Below are 19,672 nucleotides of genomic sequence, written 5' to 3' on the forward strand. Positions count from 1 at the left end.
AGCTGAACCCAGCCATCTTTATAGTGGTCTGAGAGGGATCAGCTAGAACCATTTTATAATTCTGTATGTGCCCAGTACTGACAGGTGTGATATGACTATGGGAAAATCACTTAGGGCTAGATTTTGTTGCACCCTAATTTGGGGGTATTTGGTGGGGAGAAGGAGTAAGGGTCTCCCCTGCCCTAGCACAGCGCATGTAAGAATTGCTGTTTCTGTGCTCGGGGGTGGGAGTGGAGGCGCCATAGCTCTGCTTCCTCTCCCAACTCTGGCCAGTGAAGAGGTGGAGCACTGTGCATGCTTCCCAGGTGTACTGGGGAGCTTTGAGAGGCAATGTGCTTCCGTGAGGCATAATGACTCTGATGCCTCCACTGGTGTGGTGCAGCTGTGCACTGTCATCACTACAGGTTTGTGCCTACATGGCTTGCTCTCTCTCGCTATGGTTTTGTACTGCTACCCATCACCATAGTATCTGAGCATCTTCAATGGAAAATAGATTGGCAATAGAGTCTCTAGTGGACTCCATAGCATCTTTGGCTCTTCTCCCTTTCTGGGCTGTAGAAAGCTCTCTTTGGGTACTTTGCTTTTGTATAATGAGGGAGGTGATGACTGATAGTGTGGATGCTGTTCTGATTATGGTGGAAAAGTGTTATCAAATAAGAAGGTCTTGCAGCATTTCCTAAATGTGATTAGATTTGGGATTCATCTGTTTTCCCCTGGAAGTTCATTCCACACCAGATCCCCTGATCCATTTGAAGACTATGACCAACGCCTTAAACAGGCAATAGAAGCAGATTGAGAGCCTTTGGAAGGACCGGCGCACAGGACTTATCTGCTCATGGCTGCCTAAATAGTGGAGGAAGTGGGCAACTGCATTTTGCACTGGTTGGAGACTTTAGATTATTTTCACATTCAGCTTCATATACAGTAAATTACTGTAATCCAGTCTGGAGGCGACAGATGTATGGATCATTGTGACCAAGTCCTTGTTCAGTAGAAAGGGGCAGAGCTTTTTAAGTGAGCTACCTAGACAGCTGAAAAGCTTTATTTTATCTGCACAATGGAGCAATATACAATACTTTCCTACTTTCTATTTAGACTGTAAACTCTTTAGGGGCAGGGACAGTGCCTACCACAATGAGGCCCCATACTTGGTTGGCTCTTAGGCACTACTCTAATAAATATGTTAAATAATAATACTGTATCTCAGAAGGGTCTTGTGAGACTTAATCAAGATTATCACTCAAAATGTGCTACATAAAATTCAAAGTACTGCAGGACTGGGGAGAATGAAAAAAGCAGCGGCATAATTTTAGCTTGGAACTAGATAAAAGTAATGCCTAAATCTAGAGAAGGTTAATTTATTTGTTTTGAATAATACTAATTGGAAATGTAATCCTTTATCTCGGTTCACGAATTGCTCAGAAACAAATCTGATTTCTACAAATGTGTCTTTTATTTATAGGCTTTGGCCAAATTGGACTAACAACATTCAACTTATGGATTGCTGTTAAAGGGTCCCTTTGACTGTTTGTTATTCAGAATTTGTGGTATGTGATTAATAACCTAAGTTATCTGGTATTGTTTCTGTACCCCAGTTGGGTGACTGAAACTTTAAACAGGAGACTAATGAATGCTGAATAGCAACCAGTAAATAATGTATAATGCACTGTGTTACTAAAATTTCAGTGCTTTCAGGATTCACAATCATTTTCCTGTAAGCCCTACAATCATTTGAAAATTCAGCGATAATGCATAATATGATTCAGTGAATAGCAGCAGAGTGAACTAAGCCCATTTATTTATGAACATCAGTGTATCACTTTTTTCATTATTCAGCCAGTTTTGCATAGCACGAGAAAGGCACAGGTATTTCCTATTGGTGTTGGATATTAATATCTATATCAATGTGCTTTTGAAAGTTTCCATTTTCGGAGTAACTCAAGCCATGCTCTTTCATCACAAGCAGTAGCATAGCTAAAACACCCCAATGTGCTTTGAAAACATATGCCTTACTGTGACCGGGGTACTAGTGGGGGCCAGCTATGGTCATTCAATTAGGGTGAACTGCAAAAAATGGGGCAGACCCCCAAAAGTTGGTGGATATTCCAATACTTAGATTCACCAACCCAGCATAAAACAGCTTCTTTATTACCTTTCTAGTTACTCAGAAGTCCAAAAACACAGTTCCCTTAAAGTGATCCAGCCTCAGGCCTCCATCCAGATACCCGCGTCAAATATGATGAAAATGTTTGTAAATCTTATTTCATCATATAAAAGAAAAGGTTCTACCAATCTCAAAGGATTGGACACATTACCTCCCAGGTTAATGAATGTTTCAGATTTTACCCAAATACATGCTACAGCCAATTCTTATTAACTAAACTAAAATTTATTAAAAAACAAGAGAGAGAGTATGGTTAAAAGAGCAATATACATACAGACATGAGTTCAATTCATTTAGGTGCAGATTCGTAGCAGAGATGGTGAGCTTTGTCGTTGCAAAGAGTTCCTTTATAATTTAGTTTCTAGGTCATAGTGCAATGTCCAAATCTCATATTCAGGGCGTACCAGCATAACTGGGACCTCAGTCTTGAGACTCAAACTTCCCCTGATGAAGTCTAAACAGATCTGAGATGACAGAATCAGGACCCAAGGATCTTTTATACAATTTAATGTCTTTGACAAGTTGGGAGTTCCTCGGGGAACAAAAGGTAATTAGGATGACTTTGAAGAAGGAATAAATTTGTTAGTCTCTAAGGTGCCACAAGTACTCCTGTTCTTTTTGCGGATACAGACTAACACGGCTGCTACTTTGAAGAAGGAAGTCCATCACCGGTACTTAGCTATACGAATTAACATAAGGACATTTGCTTGTTCCTCCACTATTCCCAGGACATTTCAAAGAGAGATGAATACCGAGATATCCCATGTTTACAATTCATTTTGACCTCTGAATCTTCTTTTGACCTCTGAATTATCAGAATACAGCATAGACAGGGACTGTTGATTACGTTGTCCACCCTACTCATACATATGTAAATACACAAAAACACAAACATTATCTCCCCACCTGTCTTTTGAGGGTTATTTATTTTGCAGGATGTTTAACCCTTTCTAGCCATGCATCACACTTATCATTTCAGTTATTGATTAAAGAGGTCTGTCTCATGATCTTATGCTCTATAGCCAAAGCAGCAAGAAAGCAGAGTATATGGCAAAATATTGTTTAAGATTCAGTGCTCTAGTGAATGTTAAAATTTCAGGTTAGTAGTTTTGGTAGGACTGGTGTTTTGGTGAGTAAAGAAGAGTGATAAGTTTTCCACTTTTATTGTGCTCTGTGGGCTTGTGCTCAGTGTTGCAGACTATGAGCTCTTTCTCACAGGCTCTCATCCAAGCATCTGTCTAGGGACAATTAGGCAACTATTCATTTTGAGTATACATTATGAGGCAATTAAATAAGAGCTGCTCTCCTCAGAGAGGAGGCAAAAGTGAGATCTAGGACATTAATTACTGGGATGTCATGAGAAGCTACAGTGATGCAAGTCATCTGGTTCCAGCATAAACTTGCAGCCAAACTACAAATTTACTGCAACTTAATACCATCAGTGTAGATTCTGTGATGGCTTGTCACTATACGAGCATGTGTGTGTGTTAGAGAGGGGAAGAGGGAGAGAATATGCCTTAGGTAAGACTAGAGAACAGAAGCTATATCCTTCTTTAAAAAATCATTAGAGTAGATATGGCAGCTCTTTGTAAGCAAGTGAGGCAGTTCTCATTAATACTTTCATAGTTTTAAAATAAAAAAATAGATGCTACTGAAATGTCCTTTGGTTTCATTGCTGGTTGAAAGTCTATTTTATCATTGGCCATAAAAATGCTGTTAATAGGTGTACTGAATGTGCTAAGTTATCTTATGCAGAAGTGAGACGTTAAGAGATTGGACCAGACTAAATAAATCTAATGCAAATCCAGAGTAATTCCATTTATCTCAGTGGAGTTAGTATGGATTTATCCCCATGTAGATCAGAATCTAGCTCAGCTGCCTCACCTTTCTAAATTGTTCAATTTTTCAATTGTTGAACGCACTTCTGTTCTCCAAATGTCACTGTTTAAAATACATGTCTGAGTGGTGCCATTTATAATGAGCCTGGAAGAATTTGCTGCTGCTATAGAACTTGCTCATTACTGTTGTTTTATAATTAATAATAAATTGTTGATTTCCCTTGTCCCTCAAACAAATCAAAGTTCTAATTTGAATGTATCCTAGAATTGCGGCTAACTGAGAGCTCAGTTGTCTGCTACAGTTTAGTCAATCAGATTGAATTGCCCATGGTTGGGTTAAGAGGATCAGAATGTAGGTCAAAAACTATGTGATTATTATTTTGATTTCATGGTTTTTAAGACAATTTCATATTTTTAGGGTCTGACTCATGATTTCTGAGTATGTGGGGCAAGCAGTATAGTGATAAGCTAGTAGATCTTATAGACAGAGTAAAGTTGAATGGTGAAGGGCCTTAAAGGCAAAGACAAGGAGTTCATATTTGATGATGGAGAGCAAGGAGAGCCACTGGAGAGAAGTGATGATGTGGTTGGAGCATCAAGTCAGAAGGATTATCATAGCAGCAACATTTTGAATGGACTTAAAGAGGCCAATATGGCTAACGAAGACACTAAAGAAGGGGATATTATAATGGTCAAGGTATGAGATGATGAAGGCTTGAACAAGAACTTGGTAATCTGTAGAGACAGGAATGTGTGAATCTTAGAAATGTTGTGAAGGTAGAAGTGGCAAGACTAGGACATGACCTGGCCATGTGGATCTAGAGAGAGGGATGAATTGAAGATGATGCCTAGATTATAGGCCTGCGTGACTGGGAAGTTGATGGTGTTATCCATTGTGTCTAAGTAATCGTGAAAGATGAAAAGATTTGAGGGGGAGATCAAAGCTCAGCTCTGGCCATGTTGAGCTTAAGCTGCTGGCTGGACATCCATCAGGAGATGCAGTTGGAGAGGTCAGAGGAAAACCATGAAAGGACAGAGTCACAAAAGTCAGTGGAGGACAAGACTTTAAAAAAGAGGGAATGTTTGATAGTGTCAAAGGCCACGGAGAGAACAAGAAGGATGAGGATAGAGGCACTGGCCAGAAAGAGGTCATTGGGGACCTTAGTGAGAGCATTTTCAGTGGAGTGGAGTGTGAGGAAGCTGGATTGGAGAGGGTGAAGGATGGAGTTGAAGGCGTTTGTCTATCATGTAAGTATTTTATTTGGTTTGTACTATAATAAATAATAATATAAAACAGTTGTTGCTATACTTTAACCTTTACTGTGCATCGGGAATGTATGGAAATAAATAGGCAACATATTTCATAAACTTCCTGGGTCAGAAAAGTCCAGACTAACTTTTCCTGAGATGAGTCTCATTGAAAGAAAAACGGTTCTGTTCTGTTTGTTTTGCTATTGGAACAGGACTGTTGTTTAGTCACTGTAAATTATTGTAAACAGATAACTATTGTAAAACACATGCTGCAACCTAAATTTAAATCAGAACATTTGATAACCTGACTATGCTAGTGGAGCCAACATGTATTATAGAAAGAATCTAAACTCACTCTTTTATTGATAATGACTGGAAGCTGTTTTCTCTAAAACCAGCAGAGTAGCAAGAGAATGAATACATTTAACAGGCTTTCTCTGAAACTCCATTCCCTTTGTGGGGAGGGGTGTGTGCATTACAGCTGGGCAGATTGTTTCTAATCGATGAGGAGGAAGTGAGATCTGTTACTCGTGTTTGGTCTGGGTACATGCAGAAGAGCCTCAGCAAAAAGGAAACTGCAAATTTAGTCCGCAGCTTTACTTGGTCATATTATTTGCTAACTTATTCCCCAAGAAGCCTGAATGAAGCCAATGGCCCAGAGGCCCTAGTCCAGCCGAGCTGTGCTTCAAACCAGCTTGTAGGGCAACCCATCATGTTCTCTTTCTTTTGGGAACACCTTGTTGGGATAAGGGTGGGGTGGCATAAGAACCACCATGGCAGCTCTATTTCTCTGGAAATAGTTGGCAGCAAAGAATATTCTCATAAGATTGGATCTACCAGTGGCAGGGAGGAACTGGAAGTGAGGGGAAATGTGAAGTGTCCATAGTCTGAAAGGGGCCTGGAAAAAGAGGCAGTAAACTGGGAGGGATATCTGGGGTTATCATGGAGCTGTGCTACTTGCTCTTGGAATGAGGAATAACTTTCTGAATTACTCCACCAGCTCTGTTTTTCAGAAACATTAGCTGCAGGGAGCTGCTTGCAGGAAATGTTGACAAGTGATCTCTAAGATGATTTGAAAAAATCTTGCAAGTTCACTGCTCAACTTTCACTCCTGTTAGGTTTGGGATGAAAAGCAAGGAATCCTGAACATTGACAAATATTTGTACTTAGAGATTTGGTGGTTTTATCTCAGCATGAAACCAGGGAGGGAGATGGAATAGCCTGGCAAACCCGAAGTAAAATAGCACTTTAAATAGCTATTTCCCCCCACCCTGAAGATTTCTCCACAGTGATTTAGTTAAATTAGAGGTGGAACCTGGCTCCACTACCTCTGAGATTTAGTACTGTAATAATTTAGATCTAAGCTTTAGTGCTGGCCCCAATTGTATTGTGGGGCTGAACCAAAATCCTGGATCTGAACACTATAACCTTGGTGAAGTTTTGATCTTGAGCTAATCTTTGTGGACCAGACTCATTCAAATATATTTTTCTTTCTGAATTCTCCATCCAGGAAAGACTGTGGGATGCTCTGCAAATCATGTTTGGTTAAAGAAGCATAGAAAATTTAGTTGCTGAAGAAGCGGTCTTCAAACCAAGGTTTGAGCATTGGCCTGCTAAACCCAGGGTTGTGAGTTCAATCCTTGAGGGGGGCCACTTAGGCAAAAATCAGTACTTGGTCCTGCTCGTGAAGGCAGGGGGCTGGACTCGATGACCTTTCAAGGTCCCTTCCAGTTCTAGGAGATGGGATATCTCAATTAATTAATTAATAATAATAAAAAAAACCAATCCTTCAATGTGACAAGTCCCTGGGTTATTTACATTCTCTCTATATTAGCAAATAGGACTTTTTTTTAAGGGCTTACTACTCACCAAATAAGTTTTTCTACGTTCAAGCAGTGTATTATATATGGCAAAATATGGTAATCTACTGTCTTCTCTACATTAACCAACAACAGAAAGGGACAAATAGCTTCAAGCAAGACAGGAGAGGGATAGATTCAGCCTGGGTTCCTGGCCACAGGCACATATCTCCTGGAAACCCAGACATGGGATCCTGATGTACAGAGTGAAGCAGGGAGAATTCTGTGGCTGCACAAAACATCTGACCTCCCCGCTGCCATGGAATGGGCCAAAAGGCAGTTAATGTAGCCCATGAAGTGGGCAGCACTGCCAGTAAGGGAATATACTTGGGGGATGTGCTGATTCAAGGTATCCTCTAAGCATCTTCCACTGGAAATTAAAGCTGCCTTCTCCCACTGTTAGCTCAGACTGTAAGCTCCTTAACGTAGGGACCATAGTTTGTTCTGTCTTTGTACAGTGCCAAGCATAATGGGGTAATGTGCTATGGCAATGCAAATAAATAATGATAAGGGCAGGTGACACCATTTGACAAAGGAACCAGCTGCAGGAGTAAAAAGAGAATGCAGGCAGAAGTCCAGCAACAGAGTGGGGGCTACTCAGTTTATTGTACCCAATGCAGCATGTATGATTACCTGCCCTGTGGGCAGGTGGCATATGTGTGCATTTGGTGCAAGGAGCTCTTGGACTTCAGAGACTGTGTACGGGCTTTGGAGGCCAGGGTGGCTGAGCTGGAGGAGGTAAGGGAGACAGAGAGGTACATAAATGAGACTTTCCGGGACACAGTAGAATGGTCCCACCCTGGGTCTGACAGCTTCTGTGCTGTTGACCTGCAGGGTCTCAATGCATGTCTGAGACGATGGTGTAGGGAGTAGGGGTTTAGATTTATTAGGAACTGGGGAAACTTTTGGGAAAGGGGGAGCCTATAGAGGAAGGATGGGCTCTACCTAAACCAAAATGGAACCAGATTGCTGGTGCTTAAAATTAAAAAGGTCGTAGAGCAGTTTTTAAACTAAGGTCTAGGGGAAAGCCAACAGATGCAGAGGAGCACGTGCTTTGGACATCCCTTAGGGGAGGATGTATAAATGGAGATTCCCTATGTCCTAATAAGGAGGAGAGGATGGAAGATGATAAAATACAGGTAGGATCTGATGAGAAACAGTCAAATGAAAAGAAGTCCCATTCAATTACATCGTGTAATGGCAGGTAGCTAAAAAGTGACAAGTTTTTAAAGTGCTTATATGCCAATGCTAGAAGTCTAATTAATAAGATGGGTGAACTAGAGTGCCTCATATTAATGTGGATATTGATAGAATAGGCATCACAGAAACCTGGTGGAATAAGAATAATCAATGGGACACAGTAATACCAGGGTACAAAATATATCGGAAGGACAGAACAGGTCGTACTGGTAGGGGAGTGGCATATATGTGAAAGAAAGCGTAGAATCAAATGAAATAAAAATCTTAAATGAACCAAACTGTACCATAGAATCTCTATGGATAGTAATTCCATGCTTGAGTAATAAGAATATAGCCGTAGGGATATATTACAGACCACCTGACCAAGATGGTGACTGTGAAATGCTCAGGGAGATTAGAGAGGCTATTAAAATAAAAAACTCAATAATAATGGGGGATTTCAACTATCCCCATATTGACTGGGTACATATCACCTCAGGAAGGGATGCAGAGATAAAGTTTCTTGACACCTTAAATGGCTGCTTCTTGGAGTAGCTAGTCCTGGAACTCACAAGAGGAGAGGCAATTCTTGATTTAGTCCTAAGTGGAGCACAGGATCAGGTCCAAGAGGTGAATATAGCTGGACTGCTTGGTAATAGTGGCCATAATATAATTAAATTTAACATCCCTATGGCGGGGAAAACATCACAGCGGCCCAACACTGTAGCATTAAATTTCAGAAAGGGGAACTACACAAAAATGAGGAGGTTAGTTAAACAGAAATTAAAAGGTACAGCACCAAAAGTAAAATCCGTGCAAGCTGCATGGAAACTTTTTAAAGACACCATAATAGAGACTCAACTTAAATGTATACCCCAAATTAAAAAAACATAGAGAACCAAAAAAGAGCCACAGTAGCTAAACAACAAAGTAAAAGAAGCAGTGAGAGGCAAAAAGGCATCCTTTAAAAAGTGGAAGTCAAATCCTAATGAGGAAAATAGAAAGGAGCATAAACACTGGCAAATGAAGTATAAAAATATAATTAGGAAAGCCAAAAAAAAAAGAATTTGAAGAACAGCTAGCCAAAGACTCAAAATGTAATAGCATTTTTTTTAAGTACATCAGAAGCAGGAAGCTAAACAACTAGTGGGGCCACTGGACGATCGAGATGATAAAGGAGTATTCAAGAACGATAAGGCCACTGGGGAGAAACTAAATGAATTCTTTGCATCGGTCTTCATGGTTGAAGATGTGAGGGAGATTCCCAAACCTGAGCCATTCTTTTTAGGTGACAAATCTGAGGAACTGTCTCAGATTGAGGTGGCATTAGAAGTGGTTTTGGAACAAATTGATAAACTAAACAGTAATAAGTCACCAGGACCAGATGATATTCACCCAAGAGTTCTGAAGGAACTCAAATGTGAAATTGCAGGACTACTAACTGTCCTCTGTAACCTATAATTTAAATAAGCTTCTATACCAAATGACTGGAGGATAGCTAATGTGACACCAATTTTTTAAAAGGGCTCCAGAGGAGACCCGGGGAATTACAGGCCGGTAAGGCTGACTTCAGTACTGGGCAAACTGGTTGAAACTATAATAAAGAACAAAATTGTCAGACACATAGATGAACATAATTTGTTGGGGAATAGTCAACATGGTTTTTGTAAAGAGAAATCATTCCTCACTGAACTACTAGAATTCTTTGAGGGAGTCAACAAGCATGTGGACAAGAGGGATCCAGTAGATATAATGTATTTAGATTTTCAGAAAGCCTTTGATAAGGTCCCTCACCAAAGGCTGTTAAGCAAAGTAAGCAGTCATGGGATAAGAGGGAAGGGTCTCTCATGGATTGATAACTGGTTAAAAGATAAGAAACAAAGGGTAGGAATAAATGGTCAGTTTTCAGAATGGAGAGGGGTGTCCCCCAGGGATCTGTACTGGGACCAGTCCTATTTAACAAATTCAAATATGATCTGGAAAAAGGCATAAACAGTGAGGTGGCAAAATTTGCAGATGATACAAAACTACTCAAGATAGTTAAGTCCCAGGCAGAGCTACAAAGGGATCTCTCAAAACTGGGTGATTGGGCAACAAAATGGCAGACGAAATTCAATGTTGATAAATGCAAAGTAATGCACATTGGAAAACATAATCCCAACTATTCATATAAAATGATGGGGGTCTAAATTAGCTGTTACCACTCAAGTCAAAAAAGCAAACAGAATGTTGGGAATCATGAAGAAAGGGATAGATAATAAGACAGAAAATATATTGCCTCTATATAAATCCACGGTACACCCACATCTTGAATATTGCGTGCAGATGTGGTCACCCATCTCAAAAAATATATATTTGACTTGGAAAAGGTTCAGAAAAGGGCAACAAAAATGATTAGGCATATGGAATGGCTGTCATAGGAGGAGACATTAATAAGACTGGGACTTTTTAGCTTGGGAAAGAGACAACTAAGGGAGGATATGATAGAGGTCTATAAAATCATGACTCGTGTGGATAGGACCGTCCCTAGCTATTACCTGTTCTGTTACTTCCCTCTGGGGCCCCTGGCATTGGCCACTGTTGGAAGACAGGATACTGGGCTAGATGGACCTTTGGTCTGACCCAGTATGGCCGTTCTTATGTTCTTTGGGTAAATCACCTCTGGGACACAAGCAGGTCAGCTGGTAGAGGTACATGTAAATTACACCTCCCTGTGCTTGCTTGTGCAACTGGCTCACCATAGCTGTCCATTTCCAGTCCATTAGAACCACCCCCAATGCCAAAACCAGAGAGTTGGGTTCAGCTTTTCCAGATTATTGTGATTAATTATTTAATTACAATGAAAACTGTCAGCAATATTAAGCTAAAATAAAATCCATTTATAGTTCACAGGCTACTCAGAATTTTTCTTACAAATCTTGTTAATTACCAGGACAACTGGTGTTTACAAAAGAGCTGGTCACTTGCAGTCCATCTTCTTATCCTGCAGTATATGCACAAGTCATAGGGGCCAATTAGTCTGTCAGAGACATGGGCACAACTGCCATTGACTTTAAAAAGGAGATTGCTTTCAGTAGCTATTTCTCTACTGTATCTGAGGGATGACCTGATCTCATGATACAGAATTTGTGATGTTACAATTAGTTGCAAAGTAATGCATTGTGACTCCATGAAAATAAAACTGTGGCTTAGCTGGAGTACCAGGCTGAAAGAAAACCAAGGCAATGAATCATACTGGAAAATTCAAATGTCTGTCATGGTCAGGGCATGTGAAAATTCTGAAGCCACTGTCTCTTTCTCTCAAAAGTATGCTTTCAAAAGTGAAAATGTTGGTTTTCCTTGATTTTAGGATGCCTAACTTGAGACATCTTAAAGGGGTCTGATTTTTCAGAAGGCAGGTAGCTCAGCACTTTCTGAAAATTAGCCCCCTCTAAGGTGTCTGAAATTGGGCACCCAAAACCTGAGGCACCCAAACTGCCTAGTTACTTTGAAAATTTAGGCTTCAAAGAGTACAAGAGGGCTCAGGAGGAGCCTGTTGTGGGCCAGTATTTATAACATACAACGGAGCCCTGAAATGAGCCTATGCCATAAGGAGAAGAGAGACACAAAGTAGAGGAAAATACCCCACAACTCTGATTCCTTTTCTATAACCCTGTAGTTGTAGTCAGACTTCCTGGGCAAAGCCAGTTCTAACACTATGTCTTGTTACAGGATTCTTTTGCATCTGTTGTCACTCAGGTTCAGCCATTCTCTGACTTGCTGTTGAACCAGTCCATCAGCTACTCTTCTCCTTTCAACTTCCAGTAACATCTGCTACAACATCTATGTAATAACTTAACTGTTCCCATCTTTAACAACAATATCTACAACATTAAAAGTAGAGCTGGTCAGAAAAGAGGGGGGGGGAACAATGTTTTGTTTCCAATTTTCATCAAATATTCCTTGTTATAATTTTTTTCCAAAGATCTTTAATTAAATATGCAGCAGCATTAAATGTTTCCCTGTACAAACATGCACAAAAAATTAAGGCAAGTACAGTACTGAGTAAAGCACATAGCTTTTTTATGCTATGTCCTTAACTAGGCATATAGTTTGGGGCACAGACTAGCTCTGGCTGTGAGAAAGAAAACAAATGAAATATAACTAATGCAAGACCCTCAAAAATAATATCCAAGGGGCAAAGACTCCTTTTAATAAAACCAGTGATAACATTTCCGGGCAAATACGTTAGAGTTGGTCAAAGAAAAAAACCACAACTAGTGTCACAGAACGTTTCAAAATTGTTTTTAAAGGATTAAAAAAAATGATTTTTTTTCAATTTTTATATAAAACATTAAAAACATTATTAAAATGGCTATTGAATTTTTTCATTTACCAACAATCCAATTTTCTGTAAATAAAAAATGTCAATAGCTATTCTCTTAATGTTTCTAATAATGTTTCTGATACAAAATTTCTATAAGTGTCACGACGTTGTAAAAAACAGATTTTGGCCATGTTGACATTTTTTGTGCAAAATATTCTTTCCAAAAAAAGGTCATTTTTTGACAAAATCCCTTTTGGACGAGCTCTAGCAAAAATGCTTTTGTTCTAGGTTTGTTCCGTTGTGAAAGTTGTATTGTTATTTTGTTGAATCCCAATCCTGCAGATACTAAAACCATATGTCTTGATAGAAATGATTGGCAAAAATACTGCAAATATGCCACCCAACCTCATTTCTGACATAAGAATGAATTTGCTCAGGATTTACCACAAACTGTGGCCAAAGAGGTATCAATCTTCTGAAGATTATGGCTTGATGCAATCCTAAATTAAAGCCGCTTTTGTTGAGTTACCAGCATCATGTATCTGCAGGAGAAGAAAGAATCAAGACCAACCCACTCTCATGTGGAAGACAGTGAAGTGCACCGGCCAGTGAAAACAAATGAGAAAATAAAACCTACCACTATACCGACCTAGGATCCAGTAACTGAAGCCAGTGGCACCACATGAATCCTCTGGCTAATCTTATCTGAAGGATCTGAGACTGAGTTACAAATAAAAACAAAGTCTAATGAAAAGATACAAAGGATTTTGTAACCAACATAGCTGATGCAAAGGAAAATGTGAACTACATACTACGTCAGTCTTTAAGGACACAAATACTAAAGAATTAACTGCACAACTGCTGAGACATTTACGCATCCAGTGTGAATGTTACCCTAACATGGGACCAACCAAAACCACTAAAATTCTGAAAAAAAAAAAAACAAAGACTACAGAGTGGTGTAAATTGACAGCAGTCTGAAATGCCCTACTGCTTCAAATCCAATCCTCATTTATTATTACCCAAAACACATCTTCTTATGATTTTTTGTTGACATATTAGGAACATTTTCCTTCAATGAATGCTGTGCTGCCAACACTCTGGCACTTCACCCCATCAGAGCCCTGCTTGCAGCTAGTGGAACAACACTACATGCAATTCTGGCTCATCTTGAAGGCTGGGAATAAGAAATTCCATGGAAAATTAAACTGGTGGGGGTGGGGGGACGGAAGAGGGTCAGAGGCAATGTGTTAAGAAATTCCTAGCAAAATAGTGCTAGGGAGAAAAATAAATGACAATGAAAATGTCCTTGTGTGACAAACCAGGGACCACCTTATGATGCCAAACACTAACTTCCAGTCAATCTAATGTTCAGTTTTACCATGTCCAGATTGGAAAGGAAATTAAGCTATGGTGTATACAGAAGATATAGGACACATTTTTATTCTTTTCTGATTTACAACACGAGCTTGCCCATTAAAAAGTCATAAAATATCATGGTTGGAAGGGGCCTCAGGTGGTCACCTAGTCCAACCCCCTGCTCAAAGCAGGACCAATCCCCAGACAGATTTTTGCCCCAGATCCCTCAATGATCAAACTCACAACCCTGGGTTTAGCAGGCCAATGTTCAAACCACTGAGCTATCCCTTCCCAGCACCATTGTATAATATCCCTAGTGGTTGAAGAAAAGTTTTATCCTATCTGAAGGATTTGATGGGGAATGAATATGATTAATTATATGGCAAAAAATCCAAGATCAGAACACATAAAGCATGCATTGCACTACTCCAAAGGGATCTTAACAATCCATAGGTCAGTTGTATGATATTTACTCTGTGTGTATGAATGCACATTACAGTAAAATACAGAAAGATTTTTGCTTATGTTGCCATTCCAGTGCCTGAGCAAACAGTGGCTTCTATATATTGTAGTCAGGAGAATCAATATAATAGGCCATTGTTAGTCTATAAACCGCTTGTTATAGGCTGATGTATTGACATTCCCATATGTATGCTGAAGGTCAGCTTTAGCCAGTTAACATGATTACCCAATGGCAACATAAACTGGGCTGCACATATCATCAGCTGATTGAAGTCTTTGTCTATTCAGCTCTTGGGGATAACCACTAACTGCACAACCCTTAGGACACAAGGAATCTTGACATTTCTCCCCATCCCATTCAGCTTTGGGATGACATGGTTCTTTCATAGACTAATGAGCCAAAGCATGATTTTAGAAGAGGTTACTGTATTTCAAGGAGTTCTCCTCTTGATGTTAATCATAGATTTCAGGATACCACACTGAGAGCAAACTGGAACATGTTCCACATCAACTTTCACAAGCTTAAATGGATTGACAGTCCCTTGAATTAGGGTCCTGCTGCATCATATAAATCCTAGTTTCATTCCAAACTGGAAAAAGTCAGTCAGGGATGGATAAGTAACATCTAGCTTTCAGGGCAAAAGGGAGAGTGAAGTTGCTGACACTATTACTGAGCCCACATGGGCACAAAGCTATTGTTTGTGCATGTACTCTCCTTCTGCATATTGTACAAAAGCCCTTTGATGACCTAAATGGCTACCTGTCTGAGAGAGGGCTTCTCTCCCTGTGCCACATTGCCAGTCCTGAGATGAGCAAAGGTCCATGAGCTTGAGCCTCTTGGTATAAACAATAGGGGCCTTCGCTGTGAGGGCCCTCCTGTGATGGAATTTGTGTCCCCTCCCCATTCAGATGTAGTCCAGATCTGGTGGCTTTAAGGACATGTTGCAAAGCTCATTTCCCCTCCCCCCCAGGCATTTGTAAACAAGAGGTGGTGGGGAGAAATTGTAAGTGTAGAGATGGAGAGTTGTTCTGAGGATTGGGGGGAATCTGTGCTGGGTTATCAAATTACTGCACTTGTATTTTAGGCTATGCAAAGGGTACCTAGAGCATGTGGATGGGCACCTTTTTAGCACTTCTATAAATCATAAATAAATAACCTAGCCATAAACTGCAATGCTGGCTTATCGCTTATCCTTCAACAAACCATGTTTACCTGAGCACCCACTTCTCTGTTTTCCATTAGAAAATTGAAGCCTACTCAACGAGAAACAGGAACCAACTCTCAACTGATGAGGTGAATGTTATTCACAAACCAGCATTACAACTTGATTTTAAACCCTTATTTTAGCAAAAATATCTAAAATAACCAAGGTTTCAGAGTAGCAGCCGTGTTAGTCTGTATCCACAAAAAGAACAGGAGTACTTGTGGCACCTTAGAGACTAACAAATTTATTAGAGCATAAGCTTTCATGGACTACAGCCCACTTCTTCGGATGCATACAGAGTGGAATAAATATTGAGGAGATATATATACACACATACAGAGAGCATAAACAGGTGGGAGTTGTCTTACCAACTCTGAGAGGCCAATTAAGTAAGAGAAAAAAAACAAAAATTAAAATTGCATTTTATGGGGTTGTTGTGGTTTCCTTTTTTTGCACAAATCTGTGATTCATCCTCTTAATTAGAGCTGGCTGAATAATATTTGATTAATATATTTTTAACATTTATTCACCCAGCTCTGCTACCAGTGCAAATCCATCTATTTCACCAACGTGTGGTGATTAACCTTCCTTTTCTCCCTGAAATGCCTGATGAGTTCAAATGAACCTCAGATCTATTGGTAAGCAGTAGAATTATTGCAAAAACACTTCCAGGGTTGTGGACATGTGTTCTTTTGACTCCCCCACCATCTTAGTGAAAAATAAACTACTGTACTTTATGGCTTATTTTGTCTTTGTCAAAGAAATGCTCTGCTTCCATCTCAGGAGAATTATACATTAGCAGTTTGATCCTGACCTTTCTACCTCTTCCTTGAATAATAGATGAAAAGTGGACAGTGAGAAGTGGCCCATGCTCCATAATTTGTGTCTGAGGCACAATCTAATGACTATCTGCTTCTATTAAAAACAACTGTAGCAGCAAAGGTTAAGGTAAACAGGTTTAGCAAATTACCTCTTAATCAACTCCAGTTTAATTTACTGCTCTCCTGTGAAAGCCTGTGCCTGTTAAAGCATTTGAATTTGTTGAGTTTTCTCCTCTCTAATAAATATTGTGTGATAAATACATTCTCCTGCAGTGCAACATCATATAAACATCAAACATAAATAAACCATGATCAAATAAACCTACATCTATCCCTATCATAGCAGAATGCCCCAAGCCCCTCTTGTACCAATCACAGAAACCAAAGAACACATCTTTTTCTAAATTTGCAACTCTTTTTGTTAATTTTCTGGAAAAATAAATAAGATGGAACCACCAGAGGAAAGAAAAGTAAAATGATGAAGTAGAGACTGACCTCAGATTTTCAAAATTAGGCATATTGCATGCATACATTTATGACTGCAAATACTTACTGTGGACATGTAAATCAAGTGTTTGTGCATGCACATGGTCACACATTTAACTTTGGAAATATGGCTTTAAATGTATAAATTAACTCATTTTTAATGATGCTTTTAGAACATGACAGAATTTGTTTCCCACAAAAGTGACAGGGAAATAAATACCACTCAAAAGAGTTTCCTGAGATATTTGCAATGGGATCTAAAATCACACAAACTAGTCTAGTTTTGAGTTTTGTTACAAGCTCAAACCTCAGACCAGCTTAATCAAAACATTTACTAAGATTCATGAAATTTTGAGCAAACCTGAGACCAATTCTGAAAAAACCTGGGTTGACTTATGATTCTGTACCAAAATCATCAGAAAGTCTTAGTTTACACATGGTTTTCTTATGAAACGGGCTAAAGTCAGTGGTTTCAACTGAGTTACAGTCTGACATTTAAATTTTTTCTGAACTCAAAACTTGAAGCAAATCTTGGAAGATGTGACCCAAGGGCAAATGGAAACAGAAGCAACTGTCTGCATGGACTCCTTCAGTAGGAAATTACAGTTCCATTCAGCTCTGCTAGCTTCAGTCTGACATGGTGAGGGGAAGAGAATTAGGTCACTAAATCTGCGACCCCAAATAATCTAAAATATGAAACTAAACTCACTTCAGCATCTAGGTCATCCCAATGTCACTTACTTACTCCAAAACAGCAGAGCATCCAAACATCAATAGGTAGAATACCAAAGACCTGTCTTAGGTTTAACACTGAATGCCTTTCTCTGGACTGCTACAGAGCCAGTACAACATCCCATAGATTCAAACACTCTTTTACTAACTCCATGTCATTCTGCTGCTCCCCATTGTCACCCAGTCAGCCTATCTGTTGTCATACCAAACAAAGCAAAAAACCTAAATATATGCAAAATAGAATCCAGGACTACCCAGAGCCCAGACACTACTTTGGCCAGACACACACAATTCCTTAAATACTATCACTTCCAAAGAGAGCCATCTCTAACCTTAAGATAATGAATCTGGGCTTAATAGTTTGTACAACCTACTTATACTTAAATTGGACAGACTTTCAGAGGAAGGCACATAAAACAGAGGTAGAGAAGGCTGAGCACCAAAGCTGTCACTGAATGGCTACACCAGAAGCTTACGAATTATGATGCTGAACACCATCTCTTAAAACCCTGGAAATATCAATTAGTCAATCAATTTACTACCACAGATACACTTCAGACAAACAACAGTCTGGGTTGATTTTTTTTTGGAGTCTTCCAAAGCTCCCTTCTATTAATGGGGACATTTGCACTTGCTGTTGGCCCTTTGATTTGCCCCCTTTTACATGTATTTTTGTTAGGTTGGCTGTTGTGTTTTTTGTGAAACTCAGCTGCAAATCCAAGATTCTATAGAATGGTTGGATTTTTCTCAAGCCATTGGTGTTCAAGCCAATAAGTAAGTGACCTGGAGTACAGGCCAAATAAATTCAATTATCTTTAAATAAAAACAAGTGTCTGAGACAAATTGAGAGGACAAGGAAGTTCACAATTAAGAATTAAATTTGAGCCACCAACAGTGCAATATTAGTAAAGATGAGCCAGAGAGTATTGTGGGAGTTTGTGCTGTCATGATTACATGTGAATTTTTATACTTGTATGGCTTTGTCTCAGACCCTGCACTGAATGATACAGTAGTGACATTTGTAAAAAGCAACAGAGAGTCCTGTGGCACCTTTAAGACTAAGGCCTTGGCTACACTTACCCGCTAGTTCGGCGGCTGGCAATCGAACTTCTGGGTTCGACTTATCGCGTCTAGTCTGGACCCGGAAGTGCTCGCCGTCGACTGCGGTACTCCAGCTCGGCGAGAGGAGTACCGCGGAGTCGACGGGGGAGCCTGCCTGCCGAGTGTGGACCAAGGTAAGTTCGAACTAAGGTACTTCGAACTTCAGCTACGTTATTCACGTAGCTGAAGTTCCGTACCTTAGTTCGAATTAGGGGGTTAGTGTAGACCTGGCCTAACAGAAGCATTGGGAGCATAAGCTTTCGTGGGTAAGAACCTCACTTCTTCAGATGCACTACTTGCATCTACTTGCATCTGAAGAAGTGAGGTTCTTACTCACGAAAGCTTATGCTCCCAATACTTCTGTTAGTCTTAAAGGTGCCACAGGACCCTCTGTTGCTTTTTACAGATTCAGACTAACATGGCTACCCCTCTGATAGTGACACTTGGTATGTGAATTTCCTTCCTTTTAATAAATTTAAGATGATCATTTTATTCCTATAAATACTGTTATTATGTGAAATGACATCATATGTGATTATGTCACTCATCAGTGCCATGAAAGCTTGGTGGGCCTGATGGCTCTGCAGTTGCTCTTCCTGAATATAGTCCAGGATGACAACCTCTAAATGTTTGGTTGTGCAAAATTCTACATCAGGCTTTCTGAATTTCTCATCCACCAATGCAGGTCTGGGATCTTGCTGGCTGACTGATTAGCTCCTTCTGTTGGTTAGACAGGAGAACCATATCTGTGTACGGTTAATGTTCCTCAGACCAAGGCTATCTAATAGGACTCACTTCTACCCAGTGGCCGAAGCAGGAGATTTGACAGGGGGTGTATGAATGCTTAGTTTGGGTGAGCCCCGCTGTGAGCTTTTCACTAAAACTGTAATTTGGCTGGTGACACCATTG

This window comes from Chrysemys picta, chromosome 6 (assembly GCF_011386835.1).
Source record: "Chrysemys picta bellii isolate R12L10 chromosome 6, ASM1138683v2, whole genome shotgun sequence".
NCBI classification, from domain to species: domain Eukaryota; kingdom Metazoa; phylum Chordata; order Testudines; family Emydidae; genus Chrysemys; species Chrysemys picta.